The sequence below is a fragment of the Pleurodeles waltl genome, chromosome 2_2 (assembly GCF_031143425.1).
Source record: "Pleurodeles waltl isolate 20211129_DDA chromosome 2_2, aPleWal1.hap1.20221129, whole genome shotgun sequence".
Classification (NCBI taxonomy): domain Eukaryota; kingdom Metazoa; phylum Chordata; class Amphibia; order Caudata; family Salamandridae; genus Pleurodeles; species Pleurodeles waltl.
Window position 1 is genome coordinate 937526348 of NC_090439.1, and position 21806 is coordinate 937548153.

The window sequence follows — 21806 nt, forward strand, 5'->3', positions numbered from 1 at the left end:
AATGCACAGGTTTGGTAGGTTTCCCTAGGTGCCGACTGAGCTACAGGCCAAAATCTACAGGTAGGAACTTTGCTAAAAACAGCTCTGTTTTCTGTGATGTGTCCACGTTGTGTTTTGGGGCATATCCTGTCGCGGGCGCTAGGCCTACCCACACAAGTGAGGTACCATTTTTATCGGGAGACTTGGTGGAGCGCTGGGCGGAAGGAAATTTGTGCCTCCTCTCAGATTCCAGAACTTTCTGTCACCGAAATGTGAGTAAAATGCGTTTTTTTTAGCCAAAAATTGAGGTTTGCAAAGGATTCTGGGAAACAGAACCTGGTCAGAGCCCCACAAGTCACCCCATCTTGGATTCCCCTAGGTCTCTAGTTTTCAAAAATGCACAGGTTTGGTAGGTTTCCCTAGGTGCCGGCTGAGCTAGAGGCCAAAATCTACAGGTAGGCACTTTGCAAAAAACAGCTGTTTTCTTTAAAAAAATGGGATGTGTCCACGTTGTGTTTTGGGGCATCTCCTGTCGCGGCCACTAGGCCTACCCACTGAAGTGAGGTATCATTTTCATCGGAAGACTTGGGGGAACGCTGGGTGGAAGGAAATGTGTGGCTCCTCTCAGATTCCAGAACTTTCTGTCACCGAAATGTGAGGAAAATGTGTTTTTTTAGCCAAAATTTGAGGTTTGCAAAGGATTCTGGGTAACAGAACCTGGTCAGAGCCCCACAAGTCACCCCATCTTGGATTCCCCTAGGTCTCTAGTTTTCAAAAATGCACAGGTTTTGAAGGTTTCCCTAGGTGCCGGCTGAGCTAGAGGCCAAAATCTACAGGTAGGCACTTTGCTAAAAACAACTGTTTTCTGTGATGTGTCCACATTGTGTTTTGGGGTATATCCTGTCGCCGCCGCTAGGCCTACCCACACAAGTGAGGTATAATTTTTATCGGGAGACTTGGGGGAACACTGGATGGAAGGAAGTTTGTGGGTCCTCTCAGATTCCAGAACTTTCTGTCACTGAAATGTGAGGAAAATGCGTTTTTTTTAGCCAAAAATTGAGGTTTGCAAATGACTCTGGGTCACAGAACCTGGTCAGAGCCCCACAAGTCACCCCATTTTGGATTCCCCTAAGTGTCTAGTTTTCAAAAATGCACAGGTTTGGTAGGTTTCCCTAGGTGCCGGCTGAGCTAGAGGCCAAAATCTACAGGTAGGCACTTTGCAAAAAACAGCTCTGTTTTCTTTCAAAAAATGGGATGTGTCCACATTGTGTTTTGGGGCATGTCCTGTCGCGGCCGCTAGGCCTACCCACACAAGTGAGGTATCATTTTTATCGGGAGACTTGGGGGAACACTGGATGGAAGGAAGTTTGTGGCTCCTCTCAGATTCCAGAACTTTCTGTCACCGAAATATGAGGAAAATGCGTTTTTTTAGCCAAAAATTGAGGTTTGCAAAGGACTCTGGGTCACAGAACCTGGTCGGAGCCCCACATGTCACCCCATCTTGGATTCCCCTAGGTCTCTATTTTTCAAAAATGCACAGGTTTGGTAGGTTTCCCTAGGTGCCGACTGAGCTACAGGCCAAAATCTACAGGTAGGAACTTTGCTAAAAACAGCTCTGTTTTCTGTGATGTGTCCACGTTGTGTTTTGGGGCATATCCTGTCGCGGGCGCTAGGCCTACCCACACAAGTGAGGTACCATTTTTATCGGGAGACTTGGTGGAGCGCTGGGCGGAAGGAAATTTGTGCCTCCTCTCAGATTCCAGAACTTTCTGTCACCGAAATGTGAGTAAAATGCGTTTTTTTTAGCCAAAAATTGAGGTTTGCAAAGGATTCTGGGAAACAGAACCTGATCAGAGCCCCACAAGTCACCCCATCTTGGATTCCCCTAGGTCTCTAGTTTTCAAAAATGCACAGGTTTGGTAGGTTTCCCTAGGTGCCGGCTGAGCTAGAGGCCAAAATCTACAGGTAGGCACTTTGCAAAAAACAGCTGTTTTCTTTAAAAAAATGGGATGTGTCCACGTTGTGTTTTGGGGCATCTCCTGTCGCGGCCACTAGGCCTACCCACTGAAGTGAGGTATCATTTTCATCGGAAGACTTGGGGGAACGCTGGGTGGAAGGAAATGTGTGGCTCCTCTCAGATTCCAGAACTTTCTGTCACCGAAATGTGAGGAAAATGTGTTTTTTTAGCCAAATTTGAGGTTTGCAAAGGATTCTGGGTAACAGAACCTGGTCAGAGCCCCACAAGTCACCCCATCTTGGATTCCCCTAGGTCTCTAGTTTTCAAAAATGCACAGGTTTTGAAGGTTTCCCTAGGTGCCGGCTGAGCTAGAGGCCAAAATCTACAGGTAGGCACTTTGCTAAAAACAACTGTTTTCTGTGATGTGTCCACATTGTGTTTTGGGGTATACCCTGTCGCCGCCGCTAGGCCTACCCACACAAGTGAGGTATCATTTTTATCGGGAGACTTGGGGGAACACTGGATGGAAGGAAGTTTGTGGGTCCTCTCAGATTCCAGAACTTTCTGTCACTGAAATGTGAGGAAAATGCGTTTTTTTTAGCCAAAATTGAGGTTTGCAAATGACTCTGGGTCACAGAACCTGGTCAGAGCCCCACAAGTCACCCCATTTTGGATTCCCCTAAGTGTCTAGTTTTCAAAAATGCACAGGTTTGGTAGGTTTCCCTAGGTGCCGGCTGAGCTAGAGGCCAAAATCTACAGGTAGGGACTTTGCAAAAAACAGCTCTGTTTTCTTTCAAAAAATGGGATGTGTCCACATTGTGTTTTGGGGCATCTCCTGTCGCGGCCGCTAGGCCTACCCACACAAGTGAGGTATCATTTTTATCGGGAGACTTGGGGGAACGCTGGGTGGAAGGAAATTCGTGGATTCTCTCAGATTGCAGAACTTTTTGTCACCGAAATGTGAGGAAAATGTGTTTTTTTTTTGCCAAAAATTGAGGTTTGCAAAGGATTCTGGGTAACAGAACCTGGTCAGAGCCCCACAAGTCACCCCATCTTGGATTCCCCTAGGTCTCTATTTTTCAAAAATGCACAGGTTTGGTAGGTTTCCCTAGGTGCCGACTGAGCTACAGGCCAAAATCTACAGGTAGGAACTTTGCTAAAAACAGCTCTGTTTTATGTGATGTGTCCACGTTGTGTTTTGGGGCACATCCTGTCGCGGGGGCTAGGCCTACCCACACAAGTGAGGTATCATTTTTATCGGGAGACTTGGGGGAACACTGGATGGAAGGAAGTTTGTGGCTCCTCTCAGATTGCAGAACTTTCTGTCACCGAAATATGAGGAAAATGCGTTTTTTTAGCCAAAAATTGAGGTTTGCAAAGGACTCTGGGTCACAGAACCTGGTCGGAGCCCCACATGTCACCCCATCTTGGATTCCCCTAGGTCTCTAGTTTTCAAAAATGCACAGGTTTGGTAGGTTTCCCTAGGTGCCGACTGAGCTACAGGCCAAAATCTACAGGTAGGAACTTTGCTAAAAACAGCTCTGTTTTCTGTGATGTGTCCATGTTGTGTTTTGGGGCATATCCTGTCGCGGGCGCTAGGCCTACCCACACAAGTGAGGTACCATTTTTATCGGGAGACTTGGTGGAGCGCTAGGCAGAAGGAAATTTGTGCCTCCTCTCAGATTCCAGAACTTTCAGTCACCGAAATGTGAGTAAAATGCGTTTTTTTTAGCCAAAAATTGAGGTTTGCAAAGGATTCTGGGAAACAGAACCTGGTCAGAGCCCCACAAGTCACCCCATCTTGGATTCCCCTAGGTCTCTAGTTTTCAAAAATGCACAGGTTTGGTAGGTTTCCCTAGGTGCCGGCTGAGCTAGAGGCCAAAATCTACAGGTAGGCACTTTGCAAAAAACAGCTCTGTTTTCTTTAAAAAAATGGGATGTGTCCACGTTGTGTTTTGGGGCGTCTCCTGTCGCGGCCACTAGGCCTACCCACTGAAGTGAGGTATCATTTTCATCGGGAGACTTGGGGGAACGCTGGGTGGAAGGAAATTTGTGGGTCCTCTCAGATTCCAGAACTTTCTGTCACCGAAATATGAGGAAAATGTGTTTTTTTAGCCAAAATTTGAGGTTTGCAAAGGACTCTGGGTCACAGAACCTGGTCAGAGCCCCACAAGTCACCCCATTTTGGATTCCCCTAGGCCTCTAGTTTTCAAAAATGCACAGGTTTGGTAGGTTTCCCTAGGTGCCGGCTGAGTTACAGGCCACAATCTACAGGTAGGCACTTTGCAAAAAACAGCTCTGTTTTCTTTTATGTGTCCACGTTGTGTTTTGGGGCATATCCTGTCGCGGGCGCTAGGCCTACCCACACAAGTGAGGTACCATTTTTATCGGGAGAGTTGGTGGAGCGCTGGGCGGAAGGAAATTTGTGCCTCCTCTCAGATTCCAGAACTTTCTGTCACCGAAATGTGAGTAAAATGCGTTTTTTTTAGCCAAAAATTGAGGTTTGCAAAGGATTCTGGGAAACAGAACCTGGTCAGAGCCCCACAAGTCACCCCATCTTGGATTCCCCTAGGTCTCTAGTTTATAAAAATGCACAGGCTTGGTAGGTTTCCCTAGGTGCGGGCTGAGCTAGAGGCCAAAATCTACAGGTAGGCACTTTGCAAAAAACAGCTCTGTTTTCTTTCAAAAAATGGGATGTGTCCACGTTGTGTTTAGGGGAGAGTCCTGTCGCGGCCGCTAGGCCTACCCACACAAGTGAGGTATCATTTTTATCGGGAGACTTGGGGGAACGCTGGATGGAAGGAAGTTTGTGGCTCCTCTCAGATTCCAGAACTTTCTGTCACCGAAATATGAGGAAAATGTGTTTTTTTAGCCAAAATTTGAGGTTTGCAAAGGATTCTGGGTAACAGAACCTGGTCAGAGCCCCACAAGTCACCCCATCTTGGATTCCCCTAGGTCTCTAGTTTTCAAAAATGCACAGGTTTTGAAGGTTTCCCTAGGTGCCGGCTGAGCTACAGGCCAAAATCTACAGGTAGGCACTTTGCAAAAAACAGCTCTGTTTTCTTTTATGTGTCCACGTTGTGTTTTGGGGCATATCCTGTCGCGGGCGCTAGGCCTACCCACACAAGTGAGGTACCATTTTTATCGGGAGAGTTGGTGGAGCGCTGGGCGGAAGGAAATTTGTGCCTCCTCTCAGATTCCAGAACTTTCTGTCACCGAAATGTGAGGAAAATGCGTTTTTTTTAGCCAAAAATTGAGGTTTGCAAAGGATTCTGGGAAACAGAACCTGGTCAGAGCCCCACAAGTCACCCCATCTTGGATTCCCCTAGGTCTCTAGTTTTCAAAAATGCACAGGTTTGGTAGGTTTCCCTAGGTGCCGGCTGAGCTAGAGGCCAAAATCTACAGGTAGGCACTTTGCGAAAAACAGCTCTATTTTCTTTCAAAAAATGGGATGTGTCCACGTTGTGTTTTGGGGCGTGTTATGTCGCGGCCGCTAGGCCTACCCACTGAAGTGAGGTATCATTTTCATCGGGAGACTTGGGGGAACGCTGGGTGGAAGAAAATTTGTGGCTCCTCTCAGATTCCAGAACTTTCTGTCACCGAAATATGAGGAAAATGTGTTTTTTTAGCCAAAATTTGAGGTTTGCAAAGGATTCTGGGTAACAGAACCTGGTCAGAGCCCCACAAGTCACCCCATCTTGGATTCCCCTAGGTCTCTAGTTTTCAAAAATGCACAGGTTTTGAAGGTTTCCCTAGGTGCCGGCTGAGCTAGAGGCCAAAATCTACAGGTAGGCACTTTGCTAAAAACAACTGTTTTCTGTGATGTGTCCACATTGTGTTTTGGGGCATATCCTGTCGCGGGCGCTAGGCCTACCCACACAAGTGAGGTGTCATTTTTATCGGAAGACTTGGGGGAACGTTGGGTGGAAGGAAATGTGTGGCTCCTCTCAGATTCCAGAACTTTCTGTCACCGAAATGTGAGGAAAATGCGTTTTGTTTGCCAAAAATTGAGGTTTGCAAAGGATTCTGGGACACAGAACCTGGTCAGAGCCCCACAAGTCACCCCATCTTGGATTCCCCTAGGTCTCTAGTTTTAAAAAATGCACAGGTTTTGAAGGTTTCCCTAGGTGCCGGCTGAGCTAGAGGCCAAAATCTACAGGTAGGCACTTTGCTAAAAACAACTGTTTTCTGTGATGTGTCCACATTGTGTTTTGGGGTATATCCTGTCGCGGCCGCTAGGCCTACCCACACAAGTGAGGTATCATTTTTATCGGGAGACTTGGAGGAACACTGGATGGAAGGAAGTTTGTGGCTCCTCTCAGATTCCAGAACTTTCTGTCACCTAAATGTGAGGAAAATGCGTTTTTTTAGCCAAAAATTGAGGTTTGCAAATGACTCTGGGTCACAGAACCTGGTCAGAGAACCACAAGTCACCCCATTTTGGATTCCCCTAAGTGTCTAGTTTTCAAAAATGCACAGGTTTGGTAGGTTTCCCTAGGTGCCGGCTGAGCTAGAGGCCAAAATCTACAGGTAGGCACTTTGCAAAAAACAGCTCTGTTTTCTTTCAAAAAATGGGATGTGTCCACATTGTGTTTTGGGGCATCTCCTGTCGCGGCCGCTAGGCCTACCCACACAAGTGAGGTATCATTTTTATCAGGAGACTTGGGGGAACGCTTGGTGGAAGGAAATTCGTGAATCCTCTCAGATTGCAGAACTTTTTGTCACCGAAATGTGAGGAAAATGTGTTTTTTTTTGCCAAAAATTGAGGTTTGCAAAGGATTCTGGGTAACAGAACCTGGTCAGAGCCCCACAACTCACCCCATCTTGGATTCCCCTAGGTCTCTATTTTTCAAAAATGCACAGGTTTGGTAGGTTTCCCTAGGTGCCGACTGAGCTACAGGCCAAAATCTACAGGTAGGAACTTTGCTAAAAACAGCTCTGTTTTATGTGATGTGTCCACGTTGTGTTTTGGGGCACATCCTGTCGCGGGCGCTAGGCCTACCCACACAAGTGAGGTATCATTTTTATCGGGAGACTTGGGGGAACACTGGATGGAAGGAAGTTTGTGGCTCCTCTCAGATTCCAGAACTTTCTGTCACCGAAATATGAGGAAAATGCGTTTTTTTAGCCAAAAATTGAGGTTTGCAAAGGACTCTGGGTCACAGAACCTGGTCGGAGCCCCACATGTCACCCCATCTTGGATTCCCCTAGGTCTCTAGTTTTCAAAAATGCACAGGTTTGGTAGGTTTCCCTAGGTGCCGACTGAGCTACAGGCCAAAATCTACAGGTAGGAACTTTGCTAAAAACAGCTCTGTTTTCTGTGATGTGTCCACGTTGTGTTTTGGGGCATATCCTGTCGCGGGCGCTAGGCCTACCCACACAAGTGAGGTACCATTTTTATCGGGAGACTTGGTGGAGCGCTGGGCGGAAGGAAATTTGTGCCTCCTCTCAGATTCCAGAACTTTCTGTCACCGAAATGTGAGTAAAATGCGTTTTTTTTAGCCAAAAATTGAGGTTTGCAAAGGATTCTGGGAAACAGAACCTGGTCAGAGCCCCACAAGTCACCCCATCTTGGATTCCCCTAGGTCTCTAGTTTTCAAAAATGCACAGGTTTGGTAGGTTTCCCTAGGTGCCGGCTGAGCTAGAGGCCAAAATCTACAGGTAGGCACTTTGCAAAAAACAGCTCTGTTTTCTTTCAAAAAATGGGATGTGTCCACATTGTGTTTTGGGGCATCTCCTGTCGCGGCCGCTAGGCCTACCCACACAAGTGAGGTATCATTTTTATCAGGAGACTTGGGGGAACGCTTGGTGGAAGGAAATTCGTGAATCCTCTCAGATTGCAGAACTTTTTGTCACCGAAATGTGAGGAAAATGTGTTTTTTTTTGCCAAAAATTGAGGTTTGCAAAGGATTCTGGGTAACAGAACCTGGTCAGAGCCCCACAACTCACCCCATCTTGGATTCCCCTAGGTCTCTATTTTTCAAAAATGCACAGGTTTGGTAGGTTTCCCTAGGTGCCGACTGAGCTACAGGCCAAAATCTACAGGTAGGAACTTTGCTAAAAACAGCTCTGTTTTATGTGATGTGTCCACGTTGTGTTTTGGGGCACATCCTGTCGCGGGCGCTAGGCCTACCCACACAAGTGAGGTATCATTTTTATCGGGAGACTTGGGGGAACACTGGATGGAAGGAAGTTTGTGGCTCCTCTCAGATTCCAGAACTTTCTGTCACCGAAATATGAGGAAAATGCGTTTTTTTAGCCAAAAATTGAGGTTTGCAAAGGACTCTGGGTCACAGAACCTGGTCGGAGCCCCACATGTCACCCCATCTTGGATTCCCCTAGGTCTCTAGTTTTCAAAAATGCACAGGTTTGGTAGGTTTCCCTAGGTGCCGACTGAGCTACAGGCCAAAATCTACAGGTAGGAACTTTGCTAAAAACAGCTCTGTTTTCTGTGATGTGTCCACGTTGTGTTTTGGGGCATATCCTGTCGCGGGCGCTAGGCCTACCCACACAAGTGAGGTACCATTTTTATCGGGAGACTTGGTGGAGCGCTGGGCGGAAGGAAATTTGTGCCTCCTCTCAGATTCCAGAACTTTCTGTCACCGAAATGTGAGTAAAATGCGTTTTTTTTAGCCAAAAATTGAGGTTTGCAAAGGATTCTGGGAAACAGAACCTGGTCAGAGCCCCACAAGTCACCCCATCTTGGATTCCCCTAGGTCTCTAGTTTTCAAAAATGCACAGGTTTGGTAGGTTTCCCTAGGTGCCGGCTGAGCTAGAGGCCAAAATCTACAGGTAGGCACTTTGCAAAAAACAGCTCTGTTTTCTTTAAAAAAATGGGATGTGTCCACGTTGTGTTTTGGGGCGTCTCCTGTCGCGGCCACTAGGCCTACCCACTGAAGTGAGGTATCATTTTCATCGGGAGACTTGGGGGAACGCTGGGTGGAAGGAAATTTGTGGCTCCTCTCAGATTCCAGAACTTTCTGTCACCGAAATATGAGGAAAATGTGTTTTTTTAGCCAAAATTTGAGGTTTGCAAAGGATTCTGGGTAACAGAACCTGGTCAGAGCCCCACAAGTCACCCCATCTTGGATTCCCCTAGGTCTCTAGTTTTCAAAAATGCACAGGTTTTGAAGGTTTCCCTAGGTGCCGGCTGAGCTAGAGGCCAAAATCTACAGGTAGGCACTTTGCTAAAAACAACTGTTTTCTGTGATGTGTCCACATTGTGTTTTGGGGTATATCCTGTCGCCGCCGCTAGGCCTACCCACACAAGTGAGGTATCATTTTTATCGGGAGACTTGGGGGAACACTGGATGGAAGGAAGTTTGTGGCTCCTCTCAGATTCCAGAACTTTCTGTCACCGAAATGTGAGGAAAATGTGTTTTTTTAGCCAAAAATTGAGGTTTGCAAATGACTCTGGGTCACAGAACCTGGTCAGAGCCCCACAAGTCACCCCATTTTGGATTCCCCTAAGTGTCTAGTTTTCAAAAATGCACAGGTTTGGTAGGTTTCCCTAGGTGCCGGCTGAGCTAGAGGCCAAAATCTACAGGTAGGCACTTTGCAAAAAACAGCTCTGTTTTCTTTCAAAAAATGGGATGTGTCCACATTGTGTTTTGGGGCATCTCCTGTCGCGGCCGCTAGGCCTACCCACACAAGTGAGGTATCATTTTTATCAGGAGACTTGGGGGAACGCTGGGTGGAAGGAAATTCGTGGATCCTCTCAGATTGCAGAACTTTTTGTCACCGAAATGTGAGGAAAATGTGTTTTCTTTTGCCAAAAATGGAGGTTTGCAAAGGATTCTGGGTAACAGAACCTGGTCAGAGCCCCACAAGTCACCCCATCTTGGATTCCCCTAGGTCTCTATTTTTCAAAAATGCACAGGTTTGGTAGGTTTCCCTAGGTGCCGACTGAGTTACAGGCCAAAATCTACAGGTAGGAACTTTGCTAAAAACAGCTCTGTTTTATGTGATGTGTCCACGTTGTGTTTTGGGGCACATCCTGTCGCGGGCGCTAGGCCTACCCACACAAGTGAGGTATCATTTTTATCGGGAGACTTGGGGGAACACTGGATGGAAGGAAGTTTGTGGCTCCTCTCAGATTCCAGAACTTTCTGTCACCGAAATGTGAGGAAAATGCGTTTTTTTAGCCAAAATTTGAGGTTTGCAAAGGACTCTGGGTCACAGAGCCTGGTCAGAGCCCCACAAGTCACCCCATTTTGGATTCCCCTAGGTCTCTAGTTATCAAAAATGCACAGGTTTGGTAGGTTTCCCTAGGTGCCGGCTGAGCTACAGGCCAAAATCTACAGGTAGGCACTTTGCAAAAAACAGCTCTGTTTTCTTTTATGTGTCCACGTTGTGTTTTGGGGCATATCCTGTCGCGGGCGCTAGGCCTACCCACACAAGTGAGGTACCATTTTTATCGGGAGAGTTTGTGGAGCGCTGGGCGGAAGGAAATTTGTGCCTCCTCTCAGATTCCATAACTTTCTGTCACCGAAATGTGAGTAAAATGCGTTTTTTTTAGCCAAAAATTGAGGTTTGCAAAGGATTCTGGGAAACAGAACCTGGTCAGAGCCCCACAAGTCACCCCATCTTGGATTCCCCTAGGTCTCTAGTTTATAAAAATGCACAGGCTTGGTAGGTTTCCCTAGGTGCGGGCTGAGCTAGAGGCCAAAATCTACAGGTAGGCACTTTGCAAAAAACAGCTCTGTTTTCTTTCAAAAAATGGGATGTGTCCACGTTGTGTTTTGGGGAGAGTCCTGTCGCGGCCGCTAGGCCTACCCACACAAGTGAGGTATCATTTTTATCGAGAGACTTGGGGGAACGCTGGATGGAAGGAAGTTTGTGGCTCCTCTCAGATTCCAGAACTTTCTGTCACCGAAATATGAGGAAAATGTGTTTTTTTAGCCAAAATTTGAGGTTTGCAAAGGATTCTGGGTAACAGAACCTGGTCAGACCCCCACAAGTCACCCCATCTTGGATTCCCCTAGGTCTCTAGTTTTCAAAAATGCACAGGTTTTGAAGGTTTCCCTAGGTGCCGGCTGAGCTACAGGCCAAAATCTACAGGTAGGCACTTTGCAAAAAACAGCTCTGTTTTCTTTTATGTGTCCACGTTGTGTTTTGGGGCATATCCTGTCGCGGGCGCTAGGCCTACCCACACAAGTGAGGTACCATTTTTATCGGGAGAGTTGGTGGAGCGCTGGGCGGAAGGAAATTTGTGCCTCCTCTCAGATTCCAGAACTTTCTGTCACCGAAATGTGAGTAAAATGCGTTTTTTTTAGCCAAAAATTGAGGTTTGCAAAGGATTCTGGGAAACAGAACCTGGTCAGAGCCCCACAAGTCACCCCATCTTGGATTCCCCTAGGTCTCTAGTTTTCAAAAATGCACAGGTTTGGTAGGTTTCCCTAGGTGCCGGCTGAGCTAGAGGCCAAAATCTACAGGTAGGCACTTTGCGAAAAACAGCTCTATTTTCTTTCAAAAAATGGGATGTGTCCACGTTGTGTTTTGGGGCGTGTTCTGTCGCGGCCGCTAGGCCTACCCACTGAAGTGAGGTATCATTTTCATCGGGAGACTTGGGGGAACGCTGGGTGGAAGAAAATTTGTGGCTCCTCTCAGATTCCAGAACTTTCTGTCACCGAAATATGAGGAAAATGTGTTTTTTTAGCCAAAATTTGAGGTTTGCAAAGGATTCTGGGTAACAGAACCTGGTCAGAGCCCCACAAGTCACCCCATCTTGGATTCCCCTAGGTCTCTAGTTTTCAAAAATGCACAGGTTTTGAAGGTTTCCCTAGGTGCCGGCTGAGCTAGAGGCCAAAATCTACAGGTAGGCACTTTGCTAAAAACAGCTGTTTTCTGTGATGTGTCCACATTGTGTTTTGGGGCATATCCTGTCGCGGGCGCTAGGCCTACCCACACAAGTGAGGTGTCATTTTTATCGGAAGACTTGGGGGAACGTTGGGTGGAAGGAAATGTGTGGCTCCTCTCAGATTCCAGAACTTTCTGTCACCGAAATGTGAGGAAAATGCGTTTTGTTTGCCAAAAATTGAGGTTTGCAAAGGATTCTGGGACACAGAACCTGGTCAGAGCCCCACAAGTCACCCCATCTTGGATTCCCCTAGGTCTCTAGTTTTCAAAAATGCACAGGTTTTGAAGGTTTCCCTAGGTGCCGGCTGAGCTAGAGGCCAAAATCTACAGGTAGGCACTTTGCTAAAAACAACTGTTTTCTGTGATGTGTCCACATTGTGTTTTGGGGTATATCCTGTCGCGGCCGCTAGGCCTACCCACACAAGTGAGGTATCATTTTTATCGGGAGACTTGGAGGAACACTGGATGGAAGGAAGTTTGTGGCTCCTCTCAGATTCCAGAACTTTCTGTCACCGAAATGTGAGGAAAATGCGTTTTTTTAGCCAAAAATTGAGGTTTGCAAATGACTCGGGGTCACAGAACCTGGTCAGAGAACCACAAGTCACCCCATTTTGGATTCCCCTAAGTGTCTAGTTTTCAAAAATGCACAGGTTTGGTAGGTTTCCCTAGGTGCCGGCTGAGCTAGAGGCCAAAATCTACAGGTAGGCACTTTGCAAAAAACAGCTCTGTTTTCTTTAAAAAAATGGGATGTGTCCACATTGTGTTTTGGGGCATCTGCTGTCGCGGCCGCTAGGCCTACCCACACAAGTGAGGTATCATTTTTATCGGGAGACTTGGGGGAACGCTGGGTGGAAGGAAATTCGTGGATCCTCTCAGATTGCAGAACTTTTTGTCACCGAAATGTGAGGAAAATGTGTTTTTTTTGCCAAAAATTGAGGTTTGCAAAGGATTCTGGGTAACAGAACCTGGTCAGAGCCCCACAAGTCACCCCATCTTGGATTCCCCTAGGTCTCTATTTTTCAAAAATGCACAGGTTTGGTAGGTTTCCCTAGGTGCCGACTGAGCTACAGGCCAAAATCTACAGGTAGGAACTTTGCTAAAAACAGCTCTGTTTTATGTGATGTGTCCACGTTGTGTTTTGGGGCACATCCTGTCGCGGGCGCTAGGCCTACCCACACAAGTGAGGTACCATTTTTATCGGGAGACTTGGTGGAGCGCTGGGCGGAAGGAAATTTGTGCCTCCTCTCAGATTCCAGAACTTTCTGTCACCGAAATGTGATTAAAATGCGTTTTTTTTAGCCAAAAATTGAGGTTTGCAAAGGATTCTGGGAAACAGAACCTGGTCAGAGCCCCACAAGTCACCCCATCTTGGATTCCCCTAGGTCTCTAGTTTTCAAAAATGCACAGGTTTGGTAGGTTTCCCTAGGTGCCGGCTGAGCTAGAGGCCAAAATCTACAGGTAGGCACTTTGCAAAAAACAGCTGTTTTCTTTAAAAAAATGGGATGTGTCCACGTTGTGTTTTGGGGCATCTCCTGTCGCGGCCACTAGGCCTACCCACTGAAGTGAGGTATCATTTTCATCGGAAGACTTGGGGGAACGCTGGGTGGAAGGAAATGTGTGGCTCCTCTCAGATTCCAGAACTTTCTGTCACCGAAATGTGAGGAAAATGTGTTTTTTTAGCCAAAATTTGAGGTTTGCAAAGGATTCTGGGTAACAGAACCTGGTCAGAGCCCCACAAGTCACCCCATCTTGGATTCCCCTAGGTCTCTAGTTTTCAAAAATGCACAGGTTTTGAAGGTTTCCCTAGGTGCCGGCTGAGCTAGAGGCCAAAATCTACAGGTAGGCACTTTGCTAAAAACAACTGTTTTCTGTGATGTGTCCACATTGTGTTTTGGGGTATATCCTGTCGCCGCCGCTAGGCCTACCCACACAAGTGAGGTATAATTTTTATCGGGAGACTTGGGGGAACACTGGATGGAAGGAAGTTTGTGGGTCCTCTCAGATTCCAGAACTTTCTGTCACTGAAATGTGAGGAAAATGCGTTTTTTTAGCCAAAAATTGAGGTTTGCAAATGACTCTGGGTCACAGAACCTGGTCAGAGCCCCACAAGTCACCCCATTTTGGATTCCCCTAAGTGTCTAGTTTTTAAAAATGCACAGGTTTGGTAGGTTTCCCTAGGTGCCGGCTGAGCTAGAGGCCAAAATCTACAGGTAGGCACTTTGCAAAAAACAGCTCTGTTTTCTTTCAAAAAATGGGATGTGTCCACATTGTGTTTTGGGGCATGTCCTGTCGCGGCCGCTAGGCCTACCCACACAAGTGAGGTATCATTTTTATCGGGAGACTTGGGGGAACACTGGATGGAAGGAAGTTTGTGGCTCCTCTCAGATTCCAGAACTTTCTGTCACCGAAATATGAGGAAAATGCGTTTTTTTAGCCAAAAATTGAGGTTTGCAAAGGACTCTGGGTCACAGAACCTGGTCGGAGCCCCACATGTCACCCCATCTTGGATTCCCCTAGGTCTCTATTTTTCAAAAATGCACAGGTTTGGTAGGTTTCCCTAGGTGCCGACTGAGCTACAGGCCAAAATCTACAGGTAGGAACTTTGCTAAAAACAGCTCTGTTTTCTGTGATGTGTCCACGTTGTGTTTTGGGGCATATCCTGTCGCGGGCGCTAGGCCTACCCACACAAGTGAGGTACCATTTTTATCGGGAGACTTGGTGGAGCGCTGGGCGGAAGGAAATTTGTGCCTCCTCTCAGATTCCAGAACTTTCTGTCACCGAAATGTGAGTAAAATGCGTTTTTTTTAGCCAAAAATTGAGGTTTGCAAAGGATTCTGGGAAACAGAACCTGATCAGAGCCCCACAAGTCACCCCATCTTGGATTCCCCTAGGTCTCTAGTTTTCAAAAATGCACAGGTTTGGTAGGTTTCCCTAGGTGCCGGCTGAGCTAGAGGCCAAAATCTACAGGTAGGCACTTTGCAAAAAACAGCTGTTTTCTTTAAAAAAATGGGATGTGTCCACGTTGTGTTTTGGGGCATCTCCTGTCGCGGCCACTAGGCCTACCCACTGAAGTGAGGTATCATTTTCATCGGAAGACTTGGGGGAACGCTGGGTGGAAGGAAATGTGTGGCTCCTCTCAGATTCCAGAACTTTCTGTCACCGAAATGTGAGGAAAATGTGTTTTTTTAGCCAAAATTTGAGGTTTGCAAAGGATTCTGGGTAACAGAACCTGGTCAGAGCCCCACAAGTCACCCCATCTTGGATTCCCCTAGGTCTCTAGTTTTCAAAAATGCACAGGTTTTGAAGGTTTCCCTAGGTGCCGGCTGAGCTAGAGGCCAAAATCTACAGGTAGGCACTTTGCTAAAAACAACTGTTTTCTGTGATGTGTCCACATTGTGTTTTGGGGTATACCCTGTCGCCGCCGCTAGGCCTACCCACACAAGTGAGGTATCATTTTTATCGGGAGACTTGGGGGAACACTGGATGGAAGGAAGTTTTTGGGTCCTCTCAGATTCCAGAACTTTCTGTCACTGAAATGTGAGGAAAATGCGTTTTTTAGCCAAAAATTGAGGTTTGCAAATGACTCTGGGTCACAGAACCTGGTCAGAGCCCCACAAGTCACCCCATTTTGGATTCCCCTAAGTGTCTAGTTTTCAAAAATGCACAGGTTTGGTAGGTTTCCCTAGGTGCCGGCTGAGCTAGAGGCCAAAATCTACAGGTAGGGACTTTGCAAAAAACAGCTCTGTTTTCTTTCAAAAATGGGATGTGTCCACATTGTGTTTTGGGGCATCTCCTGTCGCGGCCGCTAGGCCTACCCACACAAGTGAGGTATCATTTTTATCGGGAGACTTGGGGGAACGCTGGGTGGAAGGAAATTCGTGGATTCTCTCAGATTGCAGAACTTTTTGTCACCGAAATGTGAGGAAAATGTGTTTTTTTTTTGCCAAAAATTGAGGTTTGCAAAGGATTCTGGGTAACAGAACCTGGTCAGAGCCCCACAAGTCACCCCATCTTGGATTCCCCTAGGTCTCTATTTTTCAAAAATGCACAGGTTTGGTAGGTTTCCCTAGGTGCCGACTGAGCTACAGGCCAAAATCTACAGGTAGGAACTTTGCTAAAAACAGCTCTGTTTTATGTGATGTGTCCACGTTGTGTTTTGGGGCACATCCTGTCGCGGGCGCTAGGCCTACCCACACAAGTGAGGTATCATTTTTATCGGGAGACTTGGGGGAACACTGGATGGAAGGAAGTTTGTGGCTCCTCTCAGATTGCAGAACTTTCTGTCACCGAAATATGAGGAAAATGCGTTTTTTTAGCCAAAAATTGAGGTTTGCAAAGGACTCTGGGTCACAGAACCTGGTCGGAGCCCCACATGTCACCCCATCTTGGATTCCCTAGGTCTCTAGTTTTCAAAAATGCACAGGTTTGGTAGGTTTCCCTAGGTGCCGACTGAGCTACAGGCCAAAATCTACAGGTAGGAACTTTGCTAAAAACAGCTCTGTTTTCTGTGATGTGTCCATGTTGTGTTTTGGGGCATATCCTGTCGCGGGCGCTAGGCCTACCCACACAAGTGAGGTACCATTTTTATCGGGAGACTTGGTGGAGCGCTAGGCAGAAGGAAATTTGTGCCTCCTCTCAGATTCCAGAACTTTCTGTCACCGAAATGTGAGTAAAATGCGTTTTTTTTAGCCAAAAATTGAGGTTTGCAAAGGATTCTGGGAAACAGAACCTGGTCAGAGCCCCACAAGTCACCCCATCTTGGATTCCCCTAGGTCTCTAGTTTTCAAAAATGCACAGGTTTGGTAGGTTTCCCTAGGTGCCGGCTGAGCTAGAGGCCAAAATCTACAGGTAGGCACTTTGCAAAAAACAGCTCTGTTTTCTTTAAAAAAATGGGATGTGTCCACGTTGTGTTTTGGGGCGTCTCCTGTCGCGGCCACTAGGCCTACCCACTGAAGTGAGGTATCATTTTCATCGGGAGACTTGGGGGAACGCTGGGTGGAAGGAAATTTGTGGGTCCTCTCAGATTCCAGAACTTTCTGTCACCGAAATATGAGGAAAATGTGTTTTTTTAGCCAAAATTTGAGGTTTGCAAAGGACTCTGGGTCACAGAACCTGGTCAGAGCCCCACAAGTCACCCCATTTTGGATTCCCCTAGGCCTCTAGTTTTCAAAAATGCACAGGTTTGGTAGGTTTCCCTAGGTGCCGGCTGAGTTACAGGCCAAAATCTACAGGTAGGCACTTTGCAAAAAACAGCTCTGTTTTCTGTGATGTGTCCACGTTGTGTTTTGGGGCATATCCTGTCGCGGGCGCTAGGCCTACCCACACAAGTGAGGTACCATTTTTATCGGGAGACTTGGTAGAGCGCTGGGCGGAAGGAAATTTGTGCCTCCTCTCAGATTCCAGAACTTTCTGTCACCGAAATGTGAGTAAAATGCGTTTTTTTTATCCAAAAATTGAGGTTTGCAAAGGATTCTGGGTAACAGAACCTGGTCCGAGCCCCACAAGTCACCCCATTTTGGATTCCCCTAGGTCTCTACTTTTAGAAAATGCACAGGTTTGGTAGGTTTCACTAGGTGCCGGCTGAGCTACAGGCCAAAATCTGCAGGTAGGCACTTTGCAAAAAACAGCTCTGTTTTCTTTAAAAAAATAGGATGTGCCCACGTTGTGTTTCGGGGTGGTTCCTGTCGCGGCCGCTAGGCCTACTCACACAAGTGAGGTATCATTTTTATCGGGAGACTTGGGGAAACGCTGGATGGAAGGAAGTTTGTGGCTCCTCTCAGATTCCAGAACTTTTTGTCACTGAAATGTGAGGAAAATGTGTTTTATTAGCCAAAATTTGAGGTTTGCAAAGGATTCTGGTAACAGAACCTGGTCAGAGCCCCACAAGTCACCCCATCTTGGATTCCCCTAGGTCTCTAGTTTTCAAAAATGCACAGGTTTTGTAGGTTTTCTTAGGTGCCGGCTGAGCTAGAGGCCAAAATCTACAGGTAGGCACTTTGCTAAAAACAGCTGTTTTCTGTGATGTGTCCACATTGTGTTTTGGGGCATATCCTGTCGCGGGCGCTAGGCCTACCCACACAAGTGAGGTATCATTTTTATCGGAAGACTTGGAGGAACGCTGGGTGGAAGGAAATTTGTGGCTCCTCTCAGATTCCAGAACTTTCTATCACCGAAATGTGAGGAAAATGCGTTATTTTAGCCAAAATTTGAGGTTTGCAAAGGATTCTGGGACACAGAACCTGGTCAGAGCCCCACAAGTCACCCCATTTTGGATTCCCCTAGGTCTCTAGTTTAAAAAATGCAAAGGTTTGGTAGGTTTCCCTAGGTGCCGGCTGAGCTAGAGGCCAAAATCTACAGGTAGGCACTTTGCAAAAAACAGCTCTGTTTTCTTTCAAAAAATGGGATGTGTCCACGTCGTGTTTTGGGGAGACTCCTGTCGCGGCCCCTAGGCCTACCCACACAAGTGAGGTATAATTTTTATCGGGAGACTTGGGGGAACACTGGATGGAAGGAAGTTTGTGGCTCCTCTCAGATTCCAGAACTTTCTGTCACCGAAATGTGAGGAAAATGCGTTTTTTTAGCCAAAATTTGAGGTTTGCAAAGGACTCTGGGTCACAGAACCTGGTCAGAGCCCCACAAGTCACCCCATTTTGGATTCCCCTAGGTCTCTAGTTTTCAAAATGCACAGGTTTGGTAGGTTTCCCTAGGTGCCGGCTGAGCTACAGGCCAAAATCTACAGGTAGGCACTTTGCAAAAAACAGCTCTGTTTTCTTTTATGTGTCCACGTTGTGTTTTGGGGCATATCCTGTCGCGGGCGCTAGGCCTACCCACACAAGTGAGGTACCATTTTTATCGGGAGAGTTGGTGGAGCGCTGGGCGGAAGGAAATTTGTGCCTCCTCTCAGATTCCAGAACTTTCTGTCACTGAAATGTGAGTAAAATGCGTTTTTTTAGACAAAAATTGAGGTTTGCAAAGGATTCTGGGTAACAGAACCTGGTCAGAGCCCCACAAGTCACCCCATCTTGGATTCCCCTAGGTCTCTAGTTTATAAAAATGCACAGGCTTGGTAGGTTTCCCTAGGTGCGGGCTGAGCTAGAGGCCAAAATCTACAGGTAGGCACTTTGCAAAAACAGCTCTGTTTTCTTTCAAAAAATGGGATGTGTCCACGTTGTGTTTTGGGGCGTGTCCTGTCGCGGCCGCTAGGCCTACCCACTGAAGTGAGGTATCATTTTCATCGGGAGACTTGGGGGAACGCTGGGTGGAAGAAAATTTGTGGCTCCTCTCAGATTCCAGAACTTTCTGTCACCGAAATATGAGGAAAATGTGTTTTTTTAGCCAAAATTTGAGGTTTGCAAAGGATTCTGGGTAACAGAACCTGGTCAGAGCCCCACAAGTCACCCCATCTTGGATTCCCCTAGGTCTCTAGTTTTAAAAAATGCACAGGTTTTGAAGGTTTCCCTAGGTGTCGGCTGAGCTAGAGGCCAAAATCTACAGGTAGGCACTTTGCTAAAAACAACTGTTTTCTGTGATGTGTCCACATTGTGTTTTGGGGCATATCCTGTCGCGGGCGCTAGGCCTACCCACACAAGCGAGGTGTCATTTTTATCGGAAGACTTGGGGGAACGCTGGGTGGAAGGAAATGTGTGGCTCCTCTCAGATTCCAGAACTTTCTGTCACCGAAATGTGAGGAAAATGCGTTTTGTTTGCCAAAATTGAGGTTTGCAAAGGATTCTGGGACACAGAACCTGGTCAGAGCCCCACAAGTCACCCCATCTTGGATTCCCCTAGGTCGCTAGTTTTCAAAAATGCACAGGTTTTGAAGATTTCCCTAGGTGCCGGCTGAGCTAGAGGCCAAAATCTACAGGTAGGCACTTTGCTAAAAACAACTGTTTTCAGTGATGTGTCCACATTGTGTTTTGGGGTATATCCTGTCGCGGCCGCTAGGCCTACCCACACAAGTGAGGTATCATTTTTATCGGGAGACTTGGGGGAACACTGGATGGAAGGAAGTTTGTGGCTCCTCTCAGATTCCAGAACTTTCTGTCACCGAAATGTGAGGAAAATGCGTTTTTTTAGCCAAAAATTGAGGTTTGCAAATGACTCTGGGTCACAGAACCTGGTCAGAGCCCCACAAGTCACCCCATTTTGGATTCCCCTAAGTGTCTAGTTTTCAAAAATGCACAGGTTTGGTAGGTTTCCCTAGGTGCCGGCTGAGCTAGAGGCCAAAATCTACAGGTAGGCACTTTGCAAAAAACAGCTCTGTTTTCTTTCAAAAAATGGGATGTGTCCACATTGTGTTTTGGGGCATTTCCTGTCGCGGCCGCTAGGCCTACCCACACAAGTGAGGTATCATTTTTATCGGGAGACTTGGGGGAACGCTGGGTGGAAGGAAATTCGTGGATCCTCTCAGATTGCAGAACTTTTTGTCACCGAAATGTGAGGAAAATGTGTTTTTTTTTGCCAAAAATTGAGGTTTGCAAAGGATTCTGGGTAACAGAACCTGGTCAGAGCCCCACAAGTCACCCCATCTTGGATTCCCCTAGGTCTCTATTTTCAAAAATGCACAGGTTTGTTAGGTTTCCCTAGGTGCCGACTGAGCTACAGGCCAAAATCTACAGGTAGGAACTTTGCTAAAAACAGCTCTGTTTTATGTGATGTGTCCACGTTGTGTTTTGGGGCACATCCTGTCGCGGGCGCTAGGCCTACCCACACAAGTGAGGTATCATTTTTATCGGGAGACTTGGGGGAACACTGGATGGAAGGAAGTTTGTGGCTCCTCTCAGATTCCAGAACTTTCTGCCACCGAAATGTGAGGAAAATGCGTTTTTTTAGCCAAAAATTGAGGTTTGCAAATGACTCTGGGTCACAGAACCTGGTCAGAGCCCCACAAGTCACCCCATTTTGGATTCCCCTAAGTGTCTAGTTTTAAAAAATGCACAGGTTTGGTAGGTTTCCCTAGGTGCCGGCTGAGCTAGAGGCCAAAATCTACAAGTAGGCACTTTGCAAAAAACAGCTCTGTTTTCTTTCAAAAAATGGGATGTGTCCACATTGTGTTTTGGGGCATCTCCTGTCGCGGCCGCTAGGCCTACCCACACAAGTGATGTATCATTTTTATCGGGAGACTTGGGGGAACGCTGGGTGGAAGGAAATTCGTGGATCCTCTCAGATTGCAGAACTTTTTGTCACCGAAATGTGAGGAAAATGTGTTTTTTTTTGCCAAAAATTGATGTTTGCAAAGGATTCTGGGTAACAGAACCTGGTCAGAGCCCCACAAGTCACCCCATCTTGGATTCCCCTAGGTCTCTATTTTTCAAAAATGCACAGGTTTGGTAGGTTTCCCTAGGTGCCGACTGAGCTACAGGCCAAAATCTACAGGTAGGAACTTTGCTAAAAACAGCTCTGTTTTATGTGATGTGTCCACGTTGTGTTTTGGGGCATATCCTGTCGCGGGCGCTAGGCCTACCCACACAAGTGAGGTACCATTTTTATCGGGAGACTTGGTGGAGCGCTGGGCGGAAGGAAATTTGTGCCTCCTCTCAGATTCCAGAACTTTCTGTCACCGAAATGTGAGTAAAATGCGTTTTTTTTAGCCAAAAATTGAGGTTTGCAAAGGATTCTGGGAAACAGAACCTGGTCAGAGCCCCAAAAGTCCCCCCATCTTGGATTCCCCTAGGTCTCTAGTTTTCAAAAATGCACAGGTTTGGTAGGTTTCCCTAGGTGCCGGCTGAGCTACAGGCCAAAATCTACAGGTAGGCACTTTGCAAAAAACAGCTCTGTTTTCTTTAAAAAAATGGGATGTGTCCACGTTGTGTTTTGGGGCGTCTCCTGTCGCGGCCACTAGTCCTACCCACTGAAGTGAGGTATCATTTTCATCGGGAGACTTGGGGGAACGCTTTGTGGAAGGAAATGTTTGGCTCCTCTCAGATTCCAGAACTTTCTGTCACCGAAATATGAGGAAAATGTGTTTTTTTAGCCAAAATTTGAGGTTTGCAAAGGATTCTGGGTAACAAAA